Source organism: Carcharodon carcharias, chromosome 21, assembly GCF_017639515.1.
Source record: "Carcharodon carcharias isolate sCarCar2 chromosome 21, sCarCar2.pri, whole genome shotgun sequence".
Classification (NCBI taxonomy): Eukaryota; Metazoa; Chordata; class Chondrichthyes; order Lamniformes; family Lamnidae; genus Carcharodon; species Carcharodon carcharias.
Genome location: NC_054487.1, coordinates 70310168 through 70325234, shown reverse-complemented (window position 1 = coordinate 70325234; position 15067 = coordinate 70310168). Strand labels below are relative to the sequence as shown.

At 41.2% G+C, this 15067-nt stretch overlaps 1 protein-coding gene across 4 annotated transcripts in view; it reads left to right on the top strand.

The window, feature by feature from the left end:
- Window positions 1-15067, top strand: part of frs2a (fibroblast growth factor receptor substrate 2a) — a 100114-nt gene that overhangs the window by 45416 nt on the left and 39631 nt on the right. The window lies entirely within an intron of this gene.

Sequence of the window (15067 nt, the reverse complement as noted above, 5' to 3'; positions counted from 1 at the left end):
TTTTGCCATACAGTACGTTTACTTATGTAACCTGCAATTACTTAGTTAATGAGTAATTTTCATAATAAATTTGCATCCCGATTTAAATGAAGAATTGAAGTAGAAAACAGTATGGAACGAGCTGTATGTATTCGGCACAATTTCATATAAATAGTCAAAATAGTACAGGGGCAAGGAAGGAGGGAAAAATTGAGCAAAATAAAATGAGCTTCCAATAATACATCATGAATTCCAATAAGTTTTTCCTGTTAGTGTGTACAGTGTGGTCAACTCAATCCAGAGTTTACATAAATAGAACTTGGACGAGATTTGTTGTAAAAAGCAGCTGCTGTTATTTACAAATTATTACAAACAGTGACTCTTTCTTATTTTAAGCAGAACATTGAGGGAGTGTTGATGACCAAGGTGATATTCATAGATTTATTCTATTTGATCACTGTCCAGTTAATTTCCGTTAATAGGAATTGCACCTCAAGTATTGAGATTTTCTGTTCAAGACCAAATGCAATTCTATAACTTCAGCTGCTTTTACTGTCATGCCATCACTGCACCCTGCTTCCACAGAGCAATCACCGTTCATTGCTTTCTTGCTTTAAAAGTCAGACTCCAAAGTTGCTGGGCTTTGCTTTTGTATAGAAACCCATGTAAAATTGACCTGCTTATCCCAACAGTCGATCCATCCAGCCACTTTTTTAAGCGACTGAGCTGCCGTCGGCTTCTGGAACTGAGGCTCATTTGCCGAGGCGGAGCTGGGTGTCTGCAGTTCAAGACTGTGAATGTGCCTTTTATACCTTTTGAAACCAACAGGACTCCAGTTTGTCCGAGTGAAGCTTGCTCAAGCAACACTCGCAAACCCCGAAACAGTTGGAATTCATTTTTAACAATGTGGTGGAAGGTTCAGGCTACTCTGGTAGCAGTGTTAACAGGGGTTAATTTGAGAGCTTACTTTGCCATAAGGAATAGACAGAGAACAAAATTTGCCAATAATCTCTCATCCTGGCATCTTTTATTTTCCCAGCAATTCAGTTCCAAGCTAAACACAACTGCATGCACGATCTATGTAGCAGGGCATTACATCTGACCCAAGATTTAAGGAGATGCAGCCTTTTCCTTTTGGTGTCAATTGTGACCCAAGCTTGGCTTAAACTAGGCCCCTGTCTAGTTTTAGAAAAAATGATGTGGGAGTTGAAGTAAACTCTTGGCCCTGTTTGAAGTGATACAAAAGTTCAGATGCTAGCATAGACAGCTTTAAAAGACCAGCTGGTCATAATAGGAGTGCTTGGTTGCTAAGGTTACTGTGGTTGTTAGAAAAAGAATGCAGCCAAGAGGGCAAGTTCTTGATGTGTGAGCTGAAGGAAGGAATTTGGTGTGATCATGCATCAGCCCTTCTAATCACACAGTCAAAGAAAGCTGTGTGGGTGTAATGCAGAAACTACAAGTCTGTGCAGTGGGGCTTGTGTGTGGTTATAGTATTTTTTTTCTCTCAAATGGACCGGCAGGCTGACAGCACACTTTCTTTAAAAGCTGGCTTTTATTCACTGCAACCAGACAGAGACTGTTGTTGTAGCTGGACTGTGTAATTTTGTTGAATAGTCTTCACCTGGTGACTGACTGACGACGCTCCTTGGTCATTTGATGAAAGCACGAGCATCAGAAGTACTTCATTACAAAGTACAAGTTTAATGTTACTCCCTCCATCATATTATATGATTCTATGTTTTAATCACATTCGCAATATATACCTTGCTTTAACTGTGGTCTGTAAATCATTCTTGCAAAATGTTAGGTTCCGATAAAGTGATGTCATGGCTAATTAGTCACAAGCTGCACGGCAAATGAGTTACAGGTCTGCTGTCATGGGGAGTGAAAAGAACGAAAGCATAAGTCCTGGTTGCTGAAACTCCACACTGTATATATGTTGACTTTGTTTAAATATTCTTAAATTTTAATGTGAGCGCAAATTGAAGAATCAATATCCAACACATATTGGGTTTGCTGTGTAACTCTCACTAAGTCTTTCCTGCTGTTAAAAAGCAACTTTCTAGCATGGACAGGTGGTGGTATAATCACATTCCTGATACTCATGTCACTGTGGCTAGAGCAAAGAAAGCTGCAGTTGACTCCAGTGATAAATGTGGGCGAACATAGTTAACTTTTGAACCATACCCACAAGAATTTTAAGTTTAAGCTTTCAGAGATAAAACTATGCTGGCTAGGTGTTCCATATTTTACTTTTGAAAGTTGTCTGCGCTATTTACCATTAACTAAGTGACCTGTGAGTGGCAGTACAGGAGTCAGTTGACTGCCCAGTGGCAAGCTTAGTGCATGATCTCAGGTTGATTGTTCGGAAGGAGCATGATACTTTTTCCAGAAAAAAATCACCCTGAACTGTTCCATGAACCTCTCAGTTGGCAGCTTTAGAAAGTAGCAAAAGCCATTTTGGTGAAGGGAAACATGAAGAAGTTCCCTGAAATGGTATAAGGATAATCCAGTGGTGCTGCTAATTTGGCAGTTTAAGTTTTACCTAGCCACCACAATTCATTTGAAACCATCAGCACCCCTCCCTCATAAAGTACTGACCCAGATATCCTTATATTTCACCCCTTCCTTGGATTCACCTAGTTCTGTCGAAGGGTCATGAGGACTCGAAACGTCAACTCTTTTCTTCTCCGCCGATGCTGCCAGACCTGCTGAGTTTTGCCAGGTAATTCTGTTTTTGTTTTGGATTTCCAGCATCCTCAGTTTTTTGTTTTTAACCCTTAATCCTACACCAGCTCTGATGTGTGTGCATCAAGGTTTGGCCTGAAGGATTGGGGATTGTACATTGCTCCTGTGTTTCAACACCTGAGCCCCATCTCATGAAGATGTGGCCTAATATATCTTTGGCTCATAGCATTGTTTGAGTGAGTGGATGGCTAGATTTCCCAAGTGTCAGGCATTTCAGTCACCTTTTCTGACCAAATATTTATTCCATTGATTGCAGGCCCATTGTTCATCCCCTGTTCTTGTACTGGAAACATTTAATCTCTGAATTAGTAGCACCCCTCCTTAGTCTTGGCAGAATATTGAAAGAAACAAGCTTCCTTGGTCCTGTAGATGTAGCTGTTCCCGATAGTGGGAGGCTTTGCATAATGCAGGCCAATCCTATGCATATGCATCCCAACACACTTCACTTAGTTTATAAAGAAGACGTCATGAGACTTGACTAATTCAAATCACAGCATTTCAAAATGGCTGATCAGCCATAATACAAACTGTTTTTTGCCATGTAATCTTGACATTAAAAATTCCATTTGAACCAAAACTGCACACCAGTTTGTAAAATGTGCCAAGTGTTGCAGGCACAGCAAGAGGATGGTGACTAAGAATCTTTAAGGAGAAAATGATCACAGCGGTGACCTAAATGATGGTTGAATTGAGGTCTGAATTAATTTAAATCGAACATTTTGCAAAGTTGCAGACTGAACGGCTACACTGTATTAAATATCAAAAATAGTTTCCCAATGAAAGTGCTTTTGTAGAGGTACTTTCAAGTGTATTGATTTATTTCTGAGTCCAGGAACAATTATTCTTACTGCAGTGCTAGCTGATGATTAGTGCTAACAGAAAATAAAGTATTTCCTAAGCATGGTTCTTCGAAGTGGACAAGAAATGGTACAAAACTGTTTCGGTGCAGACAAGTATATCGGAAGAGAAAAGTAAAATAAAGGAAATAATTAGACTAGAAATTAAATATGTTAAATCCCTTACCTGTGGTTTGCCATAATTTTGAAGTGGAGGTATTTCTAGGAAGTCAAGGTGACACAGCTTCCTGAAGTACCAACACCTTTCAGCATAACTCACTGTTGCCGAACCCCAATATCACACATTGTTATGGGGAGAAGTTTAGCTTCATTCTGAACCCCTCTACAAGCTCAGCAACTACTCTCTTGCCCACAAGAGCTAAGTGGCCTGAGAAGTCCATATGAACCAGAAATAAAATGGATGGGCCTCCTACCATTGCATCTGTAAAATTGAACTCAAGTTATCATGGTGTTGTGCTAAACCCATTTTAGGTCAAGACTGTTGTTTGGAGTACTGATTCTAGTTCAAACTGGCTGTGTGTTTTTGATTTAAATTGTTACTAATTATTCAGGAGGCAATCCTGCATATTATCACCAATGCCTAATGATTTTAAATTATGATTCATGGTTTTTAAATCTATTTGTGAAAAAATCTGATCTGATTTATGTGATGGTGAAAAATGATGATGCTCAGGAATGAAATACTTTCTACTTCAAGCATCTGGTACTCCAAAGCCTTGCACAGTTAAAAGCAGAGTGAAAATCCCTCAGTAACTCTTGCATCAGTAAACCTTAATACTACCCTCAAAAGAATACTCCGCTACCGCATCTGAGTGATGTTTTTCCATGTGTCTCACAAAGTTGTCATGTACCCCTGAGATTGTAAATAAGGGCAGTGTTGTGCAGTAAGAATTGGACTAATATGTCTGAACTTTCTTCATATTCAACTCACACAGCTAGATAGGGAAGACTTTCATTCAATCAGCTGGGGCTGGATTCAAATATTTTTGAAAAGAGTAAAGGTCAGTGTCGAACTAATTGTACCAATTAGTCTTCAACATCTATTTTTTTTTGGTTTAGTTTGAGATGCTCTAGCGATATACAACTTTTTCATTTAATATGTATGTATATATGTGTGTATATACTGTGCCAAACCTTTATCATATTGGTAAAGCATGTTTTTTTCAAATTATTATAATGATACATTCGCAACTTACATTTATATATCACCTTTAATGAAGTAGAATGTTCTAAGACACTTGATAAGAATGTTATTAAATAAAATTTGACACTGAGCCACAGAAGGAGATATCAGGACATATGACCAAAAGCTTGGTTTCAAGAAACATCTTAATGGAGGCAGGAGAGGTGTAGGGAGGGAATTCCAGAGTTTAGGACCTCGACAGCTGAAAGCACAGCTGTCAGTGGTAGAGTGACTAAAATAGTGGATATACAAAAGGCTAGAATTAGAGGAGTGCAGAACTTGGAGGGCTGTAGGGCTAGAGGAGGTTACAGAGAAGGGTGAGATCAGAGAAGGATTTGAAAATAAGGCTGAGAATTTTAACAGGAACACTTCAGGGTAGGTCAGTGAGTATGGGAGTGGTGGGTGAAAAGGACGGTGAGAATTAGGATACCGGAAGCAGAGTTATGGATGAACTAGAGTTTATGGAGGAGGAAAATAGGACGGCAGTCAGGACAGCATTGGAATAGTCAAGTAGTCAAGACTAGAGGTAATTGAGGCCTGAATGAGGGTTTCTGCAGCAAAGGAGCTGAAAATGGGGTGATGTTACAGAGGTGGAAGTAGGTGGTCTTGGCGATGGCGAGGATATGTGGTTGGAAGCTCACATTAGGGCCAGCTATGGTCTCAAGATTGTGAATGAGTTCGGTTGAGCCTCAGACTGTTGCCAGGGAGAGGTATGGAATTTGGTGGCTATGTTTGGAGTTTTGTGGTGGGGACTGAAGATAATGGCTTCATCTTCCTGATATTCAGTTAAAGGAAATGGCTGCTGGTGGTGAGGTAGAGCTAGTGTCATTAGTATACATGTGGCACGTGTTTCAGATGATGTCTCCAAGGCGTAGCATGTAGATGAGAAATAGAGGGTCAAGGATAGATCCTTGGGCAGGAATCACTGCAGGTGATTGCCTGTATTGAAGTGTACCTAAGTACTGTACTGTTCAACATATGTACACATTTGTAGCCATAAAGGTCAAAGCTGTTATTTATATTGTACCAAGATCTGCTCTCTTTGGACAAATCTGGTGAAATCGTAATAGAAGATTTTTCTCAGACCTGGCCTTCTGAACATTACTGCTTTCTTGGCTAGTAAAATGTTTCTTGACAGGTACAAAACAAACAACTGCTGGTGTACCAAACCCTTTTGCAGCTATGAAAAGGCAAATGACTGAGGTAGGAGAAGAAAATGGCTTGTGCTTGAAGACAAAAAAACGTTAATGTAATACTGTACAGTTTTATATTTAGAAATTGCTTTAGGTGCTGTAACACAGAAGAGTAATGTGTCAACACTTTCAAGCCTATGACATAATCTCTGTAGATTAACCTGAGTACCGCTGAAAAGGATTTGAAATATTCATGTTTTCGCAATTGAAGGCAAGACAGCAGGTCAGAGTTCATTCCACCACATCAATGGAAAAAACAAAAGGAGCTTCAAGATGCTCTTTCTGTTGTATTTGTTAAATGAGCCCATGGCGTATTTGAATAGATTTACTAGCACCATGTACTCTGTGGAATTTAAGTGTTGCCAAGATACCTTTTGGTTTTTCTACATATTTATTAATACAGTGTCTCTAAATAAAATGGTTACTGTGTTTAATCGTTTGACCTACAAATCACTGCTTTGAAGCCAAACTTCAGTTCGTTCTGTGGAATGTGGTGGTGAAAGGGTCAATGAATGAAGTTAAACATGGTGTAGTCACTTGCTAACTAAGTTAGCAACCTTAAACCATTCCAGTTTGGCGCAATTATCAGACCACAATTTTTAACAGATACCTTTAATGAATCTTGTGAGATTAGCATACAAGTACAGCTCCTGCTCAAAATAATGAAGTAACTGCAGAGCCAAAAGAAGGAAATGTCTCTCAGCCTCCCTTCAATGGTAGTATTCTGGAAAGTTTGGATTACTCTAATTTCAGTACCACACTGTTGCCAAAGACTTTAACAAATTAATAATCTGCTGCATTTTGACAGCACGCAGCTGTGAAAACGTGGCCAGTGTAGAAGCCTTTGAACATTATGGAAATGATTGCAGCTGAAAAATGCTATGATATTGGTAGCATTATGGTGCATGTTTGCAGCCCTCTCGATGCCTTTTTTAGCATTTTGAAGAATTTTGGCCATCATTAGGAAAACAGTAGGTGCTTTGTTGGCTGAAGCTGGAACTGTGGCTGCTCCAGACTAAAACTCTAGCTATACGTGGAATGCTGCAGGGCTTGGATGAACAGATGATAAAAGTGATTGTATATAATGTAGGTGTGGTCAAAAAATTATCATTAAATGAATGTTTAGGTGAAAAACCAACCGGGGAAAGAACCCTATTAATTCCGAAACAAAAGCCCAAGTGGATGGGAGTTGCCAGACGCCTAGATCCAGAGGCTCAGCACTTGCTGGACCCAAGGTGAAATCCTGATCATTATTTTAATTATGAATTCGTAGTGTGTTGGAATCTGTGGTTTAGGAGTGTGTATTTTTTAAAAACAGACCCTAATTGAAAAAGAAAACTAAAAAAGGGAACTGAAGAAGGAAACTGAGAAAGGAAATACGGTCTTCCAATTTCCAAGGAAACTAAGACGAAAACTGAGATTGGAAACCAAAGCTTTTGAGAAGATTGAAACTGTTTGAAACCATATAAAAGGAGACAGAGCCATCATAGTTCAGTAGATGGTAATGAGTCCAGTGGTGCAGTGCAAGCAGGCTGAAGAAGACAGGCTAGATCCAGAAACAGAATAAACAAGGATATAGTTGCTGCAACTGTTTCTGTGACTTAAAGATAACAATGCTGGATCCACACCATCCAGATCATTGTAAGCAGAGTTGAGGAGGTTCTACAAGCGTCTGCCATTTTTCGTGAAGACCGTGATGGTGGACCTCTGGTTGGTTGTTGGCTGAGGACCAGGTTAAACCCTAGAAGAAGAGGAGCTGAAATTCTTTGAGGAAGACAGAGTTTTGAAGGACTTTGTGACTGAGATTGATGACCTATACGCTGACTGGACAGCTGAGCCAATTTATAAGAACTGTTGTATTTGTATCTGCTATTTAATGTGTACAGGTAATTTATAGTTTATATTTGACTGCAATTTGCCTGTTAATTCATGTTTAACTTGCATTGATTCTGGGTTTTAGGGTTAGCTAAGTTTGTATTTAGTATTTACTTTGTTTTGCTCTCATATAGTAAAAATTCTTTTGTTTAAAACATGGAAGCTTGTGGTTTCACTCTTTCAGTAAATAACTGGGATTTTGGATTTCTTAACAGAGTTACTGGTCTTGACTGAGATCAAAGCAGTAGTTACTTTCAGTTTAGGGTTTGATTTGTTGTTCATTAAGTGTATTCAAATAAAAGCATACCTATGTAAACTGACTGGGGATGGATAGTAATTCTGTTTGTGTGTGCTAAAGTAAGCTACACATTCACTGTTACAATCCCACAGGAGGACTGTAGATTAAGATATTGAGACAGTAAAAATGTGTTAATCTAGTCATTGCAGACAATATATGGTTGTAAAGTATATGATTTTTCTTTCCCCCAAAGGTGCTTTCTTGGTTGAATTTGCTAATAGTGAATGATATTACAATAGCCTGAATACTGTTGGCAGTCGATAAGGACAATTTTTACACTTTGATATGCACAAGAATAAAGCATGCAGAGCTAAAACATTCTGGGATTTAATTCTCATGAATCCATGAAGAGGACAGAATGGAGGAAGGATAAGAAAAGCAGTAATAGTTCACCTGCCAGCTTTGTGCTTGGAAGACAGTTTTCGTAAGGATTGCTTCCAGGCTGTTCTGTCAATATATATCAGCATTGTAAATCTTATGAGTATTAAGTTCATGAGGAACATGAGTATCATGTGGACCTGTTATGATCAGTATTAACTCGCAGAGATACCACTGCTGGACTGAGTGTGCTGCGCCATTTGTCTCGAGGATAAATATTATACACAAAATTAAGAAGCACAAGAGTTTTTTCAGATTACGGGTAGCAGCTGTCCCTAATAAAGGCAGAATCTTGTATTATTGGGGTTGGTCACAGCTCCTAAGAATTTTGCTAAATAATTGTCAGATGTCAATTCATTCTCATCCTCAGGGTGCAAGTTATAGCCTTGAGTGGATAAGCATCAGAGGTAGCTAAATGTGGTGCTCCAGTGCCTTTTTGTAACTTTGGAAACACTGCTACCCTGTCACTGTTCTTGACAGTGAGGATCTGTCTGAAGTTACTTTATTCTGTGTGTGACACATGTTGAACCATGAGAACAATGGTTCCTGATACATAGGGCTTGCGCAGCAGACTACAATCTGAAGATAGACCTGGTGGATCCTCCAATGCCAGCTGCCAGGCCGTTAGCCGTAGAAAACCTTGGTATGTTTACTGTTGGGTCTCATGCAGCCGGCTGTAATCCCTGCACTAGGGCAGGCGGTGCTAAACTAAGCATGAAAACAGTTTTTTAAAGCGGGATATAATTTGCATTTTTTTTTAAGGACTGAAACCAGTATGATACATATGAGGAAAGGTTGGACAGGCTAGGCTTGTATCTGCTGGAATTTAGAAGAGTAAGAGACTTGATTGAAACCTTTAAGATCCTGAGGAGCCTTGACAGGGTGGATGTGGAGAGGATGTTTCCTCCTGTGGGAGAAACTAGAACTAGGGGGTCACTGTTTAAATATAATGGGGTCACTTATTTAAGACAGTGGTGAGGAGAAATTTTTCTTCTGAGGGTAGTGAGTCTTTGGAACTCTCTTCCTAAAAAGGCAGTGGAAACAGAGTATTGTAATATTTTTAAGGCAGAGCTAGATAGATTCTTGATTAATAAGGGGGTAAAAGGTTATCGGGGGGGTTAGGCAGGAATGTGGGGTTGAGGTTACAATCAGATCAGCCATGTATCAGGAGGCGGTCACACCTGGTAAATTAATTACCCCAAATCCGGTCAGTGGTCAAGATGACTGCATGTGAGGCAGGTAGAGGGATCCTGTGTTCAGGAACAGAGGAGCCTCAGCTCTTGACCTTGTCCAACAGGTACGAGGTACTTGCACCCTGTGTGGATGAGGAAGACGGCTGTAGGGAGGGTGAGCCAGCTGACCATGGCACCGTGGCACGGGAGGCCATTCAAGATGGGGGAGCAAAAAGACAAGTGGTAGTTGTAGGGGATTCTATAATTAGGGGAATTGATAGCATCCTTTGTAAGCAGGATCGAGAGTCCCGCATGGTATGTTGCCTGCCCGGTGCCAGGGTGAGGAACATCTTTGACCGGCTTGAAAGGATATTGGAGGTGGAGGATCCAGTTGTGGTCCATGTCGGGACAAATAACAGAGGTAAGACTAGGAAAGAGGACCTGTTTGGGGATTATCAGGAGCTAGGAACTAAATTAAAGAACAGGTCCTCAGGGGTTATAATCTCCGGATTACTATCCGAGCCGCGTGCAAATTGGCATAGGGATGCGAGAATAGGGGAAGTAAACATGTGGCTAAAGGAGTGGTGTGGGAAAGAGGGGTTCCATTTTGTGGGGCACTGGCATCAGTATTGGAACAGGAAGGATCTGTACCGTTGGGATGGTCTCCACCTGAACCGATCTGGGACCAATGTTCTAGTGAAAAGGGTAAATAGGGTGGTCAACAGGACTTTAAACTAGAAAGTGGTGCGGGAGGGAAGGGTAAAACTCCAAGAATCATGACTAATGGGAAACAAAGCAGCAGGTTAGCATGTGGGGGAGGTGGTGGTGGATTCAGCTTCATGGAAAATTATGAAAAAATTGAAAAGAAAGGAGAGCCCAGGGGAGGCTATTAAAGTCTCCAGAACACAAAATAGGACAGAGTGTTTGGAAAGGGCTTGGAATCTTAACTTCAAGTACATCAGATAAAGGGATGACAATGAGAAAGGGGATGGGAAATACAGGACTGAAGGTGTTGTATCTGAATACACGCAGTATACGAAATAAGGTAAATGAGCTTGTGGCGCAGATTGAAATTGGCAGATATGATGTGGTGGGCATTGCGGAGACATGGCTGCAAGGGGATCAGGACTGGGAGCTAAATATCCAAGGATATACATCCTATCGAAAAGATAGGCAGGTTGGCAGAGGGGGTGGGGTTGCTTTGTTAGTAAGAAATTAAAATAAATCTATAGCAAGAAATTATGTAGGGTCAGATGATGTAGAATTGTGGGTAGAGTTGAGGAACCGCAAAGGTAAAAAAACCATAATGGGAGTTATGTACAGGCCTCCGAATAGTAGTCAGGATGTGGGGCACAAGATACACCAGGAGATAGAAAAGGTGTGTAAGAAAGGCAAGGTTACAGTGATCATGGAGGATTTCAATATGCAGGTAGACTGGGAAAATCAGGTTGGTAGTGGATCCCAAGAAAAGGAATTTGTGGAATGTCTACGAGGTGGCTTTTTGGAGCAGCTTGTGGTGGAGCCCACTAGGGAACAGGCAATTCTAGATTTAGTGATGTGTAATGAGGCAGATTTGATAAGGGAGCTTAAGGTGAAGGAACTCTTAGGAGGAAGTGACTATAATATGCTAGAATTTACCCTGCAATTTGAGAGGAAAAAGCTGGAATCAGATGTAACGGTATTACAGTTGAATAAAGGCAACTACAGAGGCATAAGGGAGGAGCTGACCAGAATTGACTGGGAGATGAGCCTAGCAGGAAAGACAGTGGAACAGCAATGGCAGGAGTTTCTAGGAGTAATTTGGGAGACACAGCAAAAATTCATCCCTAGGAAGAAGAAGGGAGGACGAGGCAACCATGGCTGACAAGGGAAGTCAGGGACAACATAAAAGCTAAAGAGAAAGCATAAAATGCTGCGAAGAGCAGTGGGAAACCAGGGGATTCGGAAGCCTACAAAGACCAACAGAGGACAACTAAAAAATAAATAAGGAGGGAGAAGATTAAATATGAGGGTAAACTAGCCAGCAATATAAAAGAAGATTGCAAGAGTTTTTTTTAGATATATTAAGGGTAAGAGAGAGGCAAAAGTGGACATTGGGCCGCTGGAAAATGACGCTGGCGAAGTAGTAGTGGGGAACAAAGAAATGGCGGAGGAACTGAATAGGTACTTTGTGTCAGTCTTCACAGTGGAAGACACGAGTGACATCCTCAAAGTTCAAGAGAGTTGGGGGGCAGAGGTGAGTATGGTGGCCATTACCAAGGAGAAGGTGCTAGGAAAACTGAAAGGTCTGAAGGTGGATAAATCACCTGGACCAGATGGATTACACCCCAGAGTTCTGAAGGAGATGGCTGAAGAGATAGTGGAGGCATTAGTGGTGATCTTTCAGGAATCACTGGAGTCAGGGAGGGCCTCAGAGGACTGGAAAATTGCTAATGTAACCCCCCCGTTTAAGAAGGGAGTGAGGCAAAAGACGGGAAATTACAGGCCGATTAACCTGACCTCGGTCATTGGTAAGATTTTAGAGTCCATTATTAAGGATGAGATTTCAGAATACTTGGAAATGCATGGTAAAATCGGGCAAAGTCAGCATGGGGAGGTGAAAATCAAAGGAAGGTCATGCCTGACAAATCTGTTAGAATTCTTTGAGGAGGTAACGAGTAGGTTAGACAAAGGAGAGCCAATGGATGTTATCTACTTGGACTTCCAGAAGGCCTTTGACAAGGTGCCGCACAGGAGGCTGCTCAGTAAGATAAGAGCCCATGGCGTTAGAGGCAAGATATTAGCATGGATAGAAGATTGGCTGTCTGCCAGACAGCCAGAGAGTGGGGATAAGGGGGTCCTTCTCAGGATGGCGGCCGGTGACTAGTGGAGTTCCGCAGGGGTCAGTGTTGGGACCACAACTTTTCATTTTATACATTAATTACCTGGATGAAGAAACTGAGGGCATCCTGGCTAAGTTTGCAGATGATACAAAGATAGGTGGAAGGACAGGTAGTATTGAGGAGGCAGGGAGGCTGCAGAAGGATTTGGACAGGTTAGGAGAATGGGCAAAGAAGTGGCAGATGGAATGCAATGTGGGGAAGTGTAAGGCCATGCACTTTGGTAAGAAGAATAGAGGCGTGGACTATTTTCTAAATGGGGAGAGAATTCAGAAATCTGGAGTGCAAAGTCCAGAATTCTCTTAAGGTTAACTTGCAGATTGAGTCGGTAGTTAGGAAGGCAAATGCAATGTTGGCATTTATTGCAAGAAGACTAGAATATAAAAGCAGGGATGTGCTGCTGAGGCTTTATAAGGCTCTGGTCAGACCACATTTAGAATATTGTGAGCAATTTTGGGCCCCATATCTCAGGAAGGATGTTTTGGCCCTGGAGAGGGTCCAGAGGAAGTTCACGAGAATGATGCCAGGAATGAAAGGCTTAACATATGAGGAACGTTTGAGGACTCTGGGTCTATTCTCGATGGAGTTTAGAAGGATGGGGGTGGGGGGGGATCTGATTGAAACTTACAGAATACTGAAAGGCCTGGATAGAGTGGACATGGGGAAGATGTTTCCATTAGTAGGAGAGACTAGGACCCGAGGGCACAGCCTCAGAGTAAAGGGAAGACCTTTTAGAACAGAAAAGAGGAGAAACTTCTTTAGCCAGAGAGTGGTGAATCTATGGAATTCATTGTCACAGAAGGATGTGGAGGCCAGGTCATTGAGTGTATTTAAGACCGAGATAGATCAATTTTTGATTGGTAAGGGGATCAAAGGTTACGGGGAGAAGGCGGGAGAATGGAGTTGAGAAACTTATCAGCCATGATTGAATGGCGGAGCAGACTAGATGGGCCGATTGGCCCAATTTCTGCTCCTATGTCTTATGGTCTTATGATCTTATTGAATGGCGGAGTGGCCTCCTACTCATTTGTATGTTCCTGGTGAGTTGTCTCACCTTATCTTCCATGTAATCAGTAGCCTCCCAAGTTAATCAGCTATTTTTGCATTAATGAGCATCCAATACCATCAACATAAAAGCCATGGTATAAACACAGTCTAAAATTAGCATGCCGCTGTTTTGTGCAACCTGTCATGAGAAGTAGGATGTAAAAGTAAAGTAATAGATTGATGCTACTAGAGGTGAGCAATTGCAGCTGTAAGGAGAGACATCAACTGTTTCTTTTTTATCCATGAGACCTGAGGGGTTTAAGGAACTACTTTCAGATATTCAAGAGTATTATGGTTATGATCAGGAAAAATTAGGAACATAGGAACACTACTAGGCCATTTAACCCCTCAAGCCTGTTCTGCCGTTCACTGAAATCATGGCTGATGTGTGACCTGAATCCACGTTATGATTGATTACTTTGCTGAAATTCATTGAAAATAATGAGGGGCCACATTGTGAAACACAGCTGATATTTTAAAAAGGAACTGGTAGCTATAAAAACTGGAATATTCAGGTATTTGAGGGTTGAGCATGAAAGTGGGTATAAACTTGGTGATTCTTGGAGACAGACTTTATGGGCCAACTGAACTGTTTCTGTGCTCTAATATTGCATGATTCTTTGTGGTTTTCCGCAAAAGATTGTATAAATCTCCTGTAACTTGCCCTCCTAGTTAAAGAGGTAATACTGATTCCTTGCTTCTTAAAATGCTTCTCTGGGAAGATTACAGTATATGAGAAAAGAAGAAAAACTTGTATTTTTATATAGCACCTTTCAAGGCTTAAGAATGTTCAAATGCTTTACAGCCAATTAATAACGACCAGATAATATGTTTTTATGATGTTGATCAAGGGATAAATATTGGCCAGGACACTGTGGATAACTCGCCTACTCCTCTTCGATATAGTGGCAGGGGATCTTCTGCATCCACTTGAGAGAGCAGGTATAATGTGTCACCTGAAAGGGGCCCATCCAACAATGCCGTACCCCTCAGTAGTGGCAGGGCACTTGGAAAAATTCAAGGCAATCGGGCAGAGTCAACATAGTTTTGTGAAAGGGAAATCATGTTTAACTAATTTATTGGAGTTCTTTGAAGGAGTCAATGTGCTGTTGGTACAGGGGAACCTGGTGGATGTGCTGTACTTAGATTTTCAGAAGGTATTTGATAAGGTGCCACATCAAATGTTATTATGGAAAATAAAAGCTCAAGGACTTGCTTTGGAATCTTCTCCCAAACCGACACTCCCTCTCAGATGTCTTCTGCGAGGGTTCACCTCCAGGGTTTCAAACTCTCCTTCCAATGTTCCTTTCCCCTGGGTCATCACATGCGTTCAAGCTGTCTTCCACACGCGCATGCTCTCTCTGACTCAGCCAACAACAGTACACCACTGCTTCATATGCCCATAGCAAAGAGTTACGGACCTTCTGGTCTCTTGTAAGCTATTCTAGCTTTAAACCA